This window comes from Mizuhopecten yessoensis, unplaced genomic scaffold (genome assembly GCF_002113885.1).
Source record: "Mizuhopecten yessoensis strain PY_sf001 unplaced genomic scaffold, ASM211388v2 scaffold8333, whole genome shotgun sequence".
Taxonomy (NCBI): Eukaryota; Metazoa; Mollusca; class Bivalvia; order Pectinida; family Pectinidae; genus Mizuhopecten; species Mizuhopecten yessoensis.
In genome coordinates this window covers 249,760-256,703 of record NW_018407495.1, presented here as the reverse complement: position 1 = coordinate 256,703, position 6,944 = coordinate 249,760, and the positions used below count along the sequence as shown (strand labels likewise).

Here is a 6,944-nt window from a genome sequence, read left to right as displayed (position 1 = left end):
GGATTCCTGCCCCATCCCCAGGGGCTAGGGCGGGGCCCCAAAGGGAACATTTACCAATATTTTCAAATTCTTATCCATTGATGACATGACAAGTATTGTATTTCACTTAGTTTACATGCTGATTTCCACATCACATCTAAACAATAAAATAAAGCTACCAGTACCTATGATATAACTCAGGTGACCGCTAAGGCCCTTGGGCCTCTTGTTTGTGCTGTAGTCCAGAAGTCCTAGGGCTGTCATGTTATTTGTCCTGTAGTACAGAAGTCCTAGAGCTGTCATGTTATTTGTCCTGTAGTACAGAAGTCCTAGAGCTGTCATGTTATTTGTCCTGTAGTCCAGAAGTCCTAGGGTTGTCATGTTATTTGTCCTGTAGTTTGCTTGGATAACGGACTATCATTGTTTTTTTAACAACATCAATGTACTTTCAAGATCAATGTTCAAATGAAAATGATCAAAGGTTTATACTTGTTACTTTCAAACTGTTGAAATTCACAAAATATTTCCGGTTTCTTGATTGAGTGAAGCTATCTAAAGGTATTATATTGACACACTTATTAGGACATCAGTCAAATGTATAAAACAACTGTCAAATAACAATGATTAGACAATTTTAGTCCATAATCATCTGATGGTGATTGGGTGTTATTGTGCGAGAGAAATACTTTGTCTGCATTCATCTTCATGTGTGTGTTTAAGAGTTGTAATATTGTAATTATAATTAAATTTGTAGGTTACCCTTTCAAGATGTAATCTGATAAATGTATCAGAATATGAGCTGTTATTATGCTCCTGATCCGGAGAGCTTACAACACACATGATGCTCCTGATCCGGAGAGCTTACGACACACATGATGCTCCTGATCCTGAGAGCTTACCACACACATGATGCTCCTGATCCGGAGAGCTTACCACACAAATGATGCTCCTGATCAGGAGAGCTTACCACACACATGATGCTCCTGATCCGGAGAGCTTAGCACACAAATGATGCTCCTGATCCGGAGAGCTTACCACACACATGATGCTCCTGATCCGGAGAGCTTAGCACACAAATGATGCTCCTGATCCAGAGAGCTTACCACACACATGATGCTCCTGATCCAGAGAGCTTACGACACAAATTTGATATATCTCTTCCATTAGGTACACAATGGTCAAATATTATAAACCAAGGATTACTGGAACAAAAGAAGAGTCATTTCATAAAGATTTAAACATATTTTCCCAAAATACTTCCAATGACGACCTATGCCATGTATTTCAATACCTTTGACAGCCCTCAATCTCAGCTGGTTTAATATCATGACCTTAGCCTTCCAAAACTTGAGCTATTTATTAAAGATTTTCAGAATACTTGAGCCCTGTGACCCTGAATGTACATCAGTGTCATTATATAGACAGTTTTGATAGCCCAAGCTACCTTCAGTTCAGATACTGGGACCCTAGGTCTTCTAGAACGGAGAAGAAATAATTTATATTTTGTCGTGTTTGACCCCTGTGACCTTGAATAACAACCCTTGATAGCACTGTCCCAACAACCGACTGGTAAATTAAATTAGCATGACCCTTGACCTTTCAGAACTTTATTAGTTGTCTCAAAGATTTTTAACATTTTTTCCCCCTGTGAATGGATTTTAATGTAATTTATTTGAATAAGTTTTATTACCTCTCCATCCCAACTGACCATCTTATCAAATACCATTACTCCAGTACGTCTGGTTCTTAAAGAGATATAGAAAATGTGAACGGTGATTGGATGACAAACAATGGACGACGCACAAAACCAAAAGGTCACTTGTGCTCAGGTGACCAAAAATAAGCCAACGAAGACCTGTATTTCATTATCGAAGTTTTTATTAACTTAACATACTTACTGCTGACAGTGTTAAGTTCAGGAATACAAAGTGGCAATAATAATCACAAAATCTTGTGTTGGTGCTTATCTCATTGAATGTTTTTAATGGGTATTATTATACAGAGATTATGGGTTGTTTAGGTCTGAATATCTTAATTGTTCCCGACTCAGATCAAATTTCTCTTCAGCTCAACAGGACGAGAACTGGAATGGTTTACCTAGCATACATGTAAGTGGAACAGGTACAGCTGAAAATACTCTCACTTACAGATCACTAACCATCCATGGCTCATGTAAGTGGAATAGGTACAGCTGAAAATACTCTCACTTACAGATCACTAACCTTTCATAAACATAACCTACAACCACAAAAAGTTAGCGACTAGGCAGAATACGTCACAACACTACAACCCAGTCAATTTTTGTGAAATTCCAAAAGAGGCAAGATCTTACATGTGCATGCAACAATTTAATTAAATATAATCAACAATACAATGAATTCTTAACAGGGAATTTACCATAATTGATCAATTACTTTGGAGATGAGCCTAGATGTTAGAGGGCTTTCAGCATTTAAGGGAAAATAGTAGAAACACTTGTAAGTAAAGCCAAAACTCATGCATACATTTTGAAGATAAATGTTTCACCATTGATATATTAGCTCAATTCTACACCAACAAACGGATCTACTGCTAGTGAACATAGTGATCAATATATAAAACTGATACAAAGTAACGGGACACTTGGTGATGGGATACTTTTGTTGATGAGCTATTTCACTTAATGAGTCATAACTGTAATAATACTTTACCTATGGCTCTAGAAACAACACATGATGTCAACAAATTCACATGTGATACAAATGACATTTTCGACAAAAATATTTTTTAGTTGTGGTTAGAAAATATTTTCAGATTCAATAGAAAGAGTAAAGAGTGGATTTTTCTGGAAGGAAGTACTTCCCATGTCATATTGTATGATCAGTTTGATATTTTGTAAATAATCTCCAAAACTCGGGGAAACTGAATTAGGGGTATCCTTGTACAGGACACCCAGTATGTGTACGACTGTTACAACAGCTGGGACACAGGTAAGTAACATGTCGGGAACATCACCATAGCAACCTGTTTTTGGTGTCACCCAATGCATAAAATAAAGCGGTCTAAAAACATTATACAAATGTTGACAAAATTTTAAACAATTTCAAGCCTCAATAAAATTAGAATAAATCAAAAGTAAAACAGAAAGGTTAGTCCTTAAGTTAATTTAATAAAACAGGTTAAAATTCTCTATAAATTGCATGCATTTAAGGAACAAACATTAATAAAATAAATATTGAAATATATATATTTTGTAATCAGATCTATAACTTTATTTAAAATAAACCGTATTTATCTGTAATCAAACAATGTGCAATCCTTACTGTCAACCTCGCTCTTTATCAGGACACCATCAAGTCGATCAAATGTTATCACTGTCAACCTCACTATTTATCAGGACCCCATCAAGTCGATCAAATGTTATCACTGTCAACCTCATTCTTTATCAGGACCCCATCAAGTCGATCAAATGTTATCTGTCTGTCTCACTAGACTCGTGTCCAGCCATACTTGTATCTACATATTCTTTGGTCCCCAAAAAATCAAGTGTATTAAATATTTTCTCCAGTAAATCATTCTTGGTCAAAAAGAGTTTTCAAAGTTACAGTACAAGTTGTTCACGATAAAAAGCTTGAGAACGAAAGTAGACTTTGATTACATCATGTACATACTTGTACACAACATGTATACACATACTCCATTGGCACTTACAAAATACACACATATAAAACTGCATGATGTTTGAGATTGTTGCTATACTACACATGTTCCTGACGACCTACTACTAAGTCCTACGTCAGACATTGTATTATATTTTACACAATGCACACAGGTGTAATATACCACAGAATATATTACACATAATTATAAAATCACACACACACAAGCAACCATATAACAGTGTATAAACATGTAAACAGCACTATTACACTTTTATACACAAAATAATTCTATAAAACTTACACAAATCTACACGATTATTTATAACATGCTTAAAATGTTTTTTTTAAATTATGAACAGATTATTGCATTTTTTCTGTAAAAGCTTTGAACTTGAACAACCAGAATATAAGGCATGACAACTATATTGATATTTTCTAGTTATTATAGAATTTTATAAACACACAGCTCAAATATTACAGGCATCTTGCAATATATAATAATGAAATACTGACGATCAGAGGATTTCACAAACAGAAACTTTTCAATAGTTTCTCTAAGAATGGCGACCTGTGTATTTGACTTGTCATTTGATAAGTGTGTCACACATACACAATACCTAATATAGCTAAACATACATTACTTACATTGATACCAGGAAATCACAACTCGGTATGATAAAAATCAACCCCCACCCCAGCCTGGTTCCCTTTATATATAATTTTCAAAATCACAAAAGTGTAATATCTTCACTAGTGGCAGTATAATACATAGGATCTTAAATCAAATTCATCTGAGATTTATGAAATATAGTACCGGTAGAAGTTTTCATTTAAGTGTGGCTCTGTGGAATATCATTATATATTTCACTCTTATGTTAGCGTGTATTTTTACTTGCACTTTGCAGTTAAGAAATTGACAGAAAAAATGTCCCATTCATGTTATATTATGTTGGTGTGATAATGATGCTATACAGGAAAGCATTGAGTGGGACATGTGTGTTAAGGACCTGATGTCAGGGATGACTTACTACTGCCAGGTGATTACAACAACCGTTAAAGGAAAGCTTACGAGGGGAGGGGGAAATGAGGATGTAGAGGATTTGAGGGAGGAGATGATAAGAGAGCTTACGAGGGGAGAAGGAAAAGAGGATGTAGAGGATTTGAGGGAGGAGATGATACGAGAGCTTAATAGGGGAGGGGGAAATGAGGATTTGAGGGAGGAGATGATACGAGAGCTTACGAGGGGAAGGGGAAATGAGGATGTAGAGGATTTGAGGGAGGAGATGATACAAGAGCTTACAAGGGGAGGGGAGGGGAAATGAGGATGTAGAGGATATGAGGGAGGACATGATACAAGAGCTTACAAGGGGAGGGGGAAATGAGGATGCAGAGGATTTGAGGTAGGAGATGATACAAGAGCTGACAAGGGGAGGGGGAAATGAGGATGTAGAGGATTTGAGGGAGGAGATGATACAAGAGCTTACAAGGGGAGGGGGAAATGAGGATGTAGAGGATATGAGGGAGGAGATGATACAAGAGCTTACGAGGGGAGGGGGAAATGAGGATGCAGAGGATTTGAGGTAGGAGATGATATGAGGGAGGAGATGATACGAGAGAGGAGAGGTTATGAGGGGAGGGAGAAATGAGGATATAGAGGATTTGAGGGAGGAGATGATACAAGGGGAGGGGGAAAGGAGGATGTAGAGGATTTGAGGAAGGAATGGATATTAGAGAGGAAAGGACTTCAGAAAAGAACAGTTGGTCTAATCAAATGTGTTGTATATGGTTTTACTGTTCTAATCTCCCAGGCTTGGTTTTATTGTTCTAATCTCCCAGGCTTGGTTTTACTGTTCTAATCTCCCAGGCTTGGTCTTCTGGTTCTAATCTCCCAGGCTTGGTTTTACTGTTCTAATCTCCCATGCTTGGTTTTACTGTTCTAATCTCCCATGCTTGTTTTTACTGATTTAATCTCCCAGGCTTGGTTTTACTGTTCTAATCTCCCAGGCTTGGCTTTACTGTTCTAATCTCCCAGGCTTGGTTTTACTGTTCTAATCTCCCAGGCTATGAACACAGCTTTTATCAGCACAAGGATTCTGGATTTCCATCTTAAAAGAGCATATTTTATATACAAACATTTTAACAAGCAAATTAAAAAAAATCCATTTAATTAATAAATTACTTCTTATTCTGTAGACATAAAACGAACTAAACATATTGCATAAAGGGAGGTAATAAAATGCAATTCAACTGAATCAAGAAGAGAGACAATTACTAAAATAAAAGGTGGAGGATTATGGATATGTTATTAAAAGTTAAACACATGATATTTTCAAATAGAAGAAATATATCTTGCACCCGAGTAAAACAAGAGTTGAGAATCATCTCCAATTCTAGAGCAGTTTATAAAATGAAGGGAGAATATTTAAACAATCCCTACATCAATAAAGGAAAACAAAGGGAATTAACTCCTAAGCACAAGATTTCTTGACAAATCCTATCAAGTGATGGCTGTTTTATGAAGTGTGTCTTGGAATTTAAATATTGTTATCAGAGGCCTTGATCATCTATCAATATATAGGATAAAAAAGCAACAGTACAAAATGTTGAAGTAGTTACAAGGCAATTTACAGAAGCTGTGGTGAGCCACTACTGGCCATTACTGCGGTAAGATGACTCCACATCTTGTACTGTGGTGAGCCACTACTGGCCATTACTGTGGTAAGATGATTCCACATCTTGTACTGTGCCCTAGGAGAGTCTAACAGCCTTGGAATAGTTACAACCTGCTACCAAAACGTCGGCCTCTTCATACTTACGAAGGATATAAAATCTCAATTGTTGACATCTGCATTTTAGACTTTTTAGAAACATAATATTTTAGTTTTGGAATGGTGCTGGGGAAAAGGAAATTCATTGTATTCTAAAATCATTTTGTCAATACTATGTGTCCCTATGTTAGCATGAAATGTTCGCGCACATTCTGTGATACAAACTTATACAGATACTGTATAGAGCCTGGAGTATAACTATAGGTGTACTGTACAGAGCCTGGAGTATAACTCTAGGTGTACTGTACAGAGCCTGGAGTATAAATATAGGTGTACTGTACAGAGCCTGGATTATAACTATATGTGTACTGTACAGAGCCTGGAGTATAACTCTAAGTGTACTGTACAGAGCCTGGAGTATAACTCTAGGTGTACTGTCGGAGCCTGGAGTATAACTCTAGATGTACTGTACAGAGCCTGGAGTATAAGCATAGGTGTACTGTACAGAGGCTGGAGTATAACTCTAGGTGTACTGTACAGAGCCTGGAGTATAACT

General features: G+C 36.7%; 1 protein-coding gene across 2 annotated transcripts in view; it reads right to left on the bottom strand.

Moving 5' to 3' along the window:
- Nucleotides 1-6,944, bottom strand: part of LOC110455611 (coronin-2B-like) — a 118,575-nt gene that overhangs the window by 18,627 nt on the left and 93,004 nt on the right. Inside the window, exon 20 of one of the 2 annotated variants that reach the window (XR_002463470.1) lies at nt 1,836-5,725. The exons of the other annotated variant lie outside the window; for it this stretch is intronic. The gene's annotated coding sequence lies outside the window, so the exon portion shown is untranslated. Of the gene's footprint in view, nt 1-1,835; nt 5,726-6,944 lie in introns of those variants that run through there. 2 annotated transcript variants of the gene reach the window in all.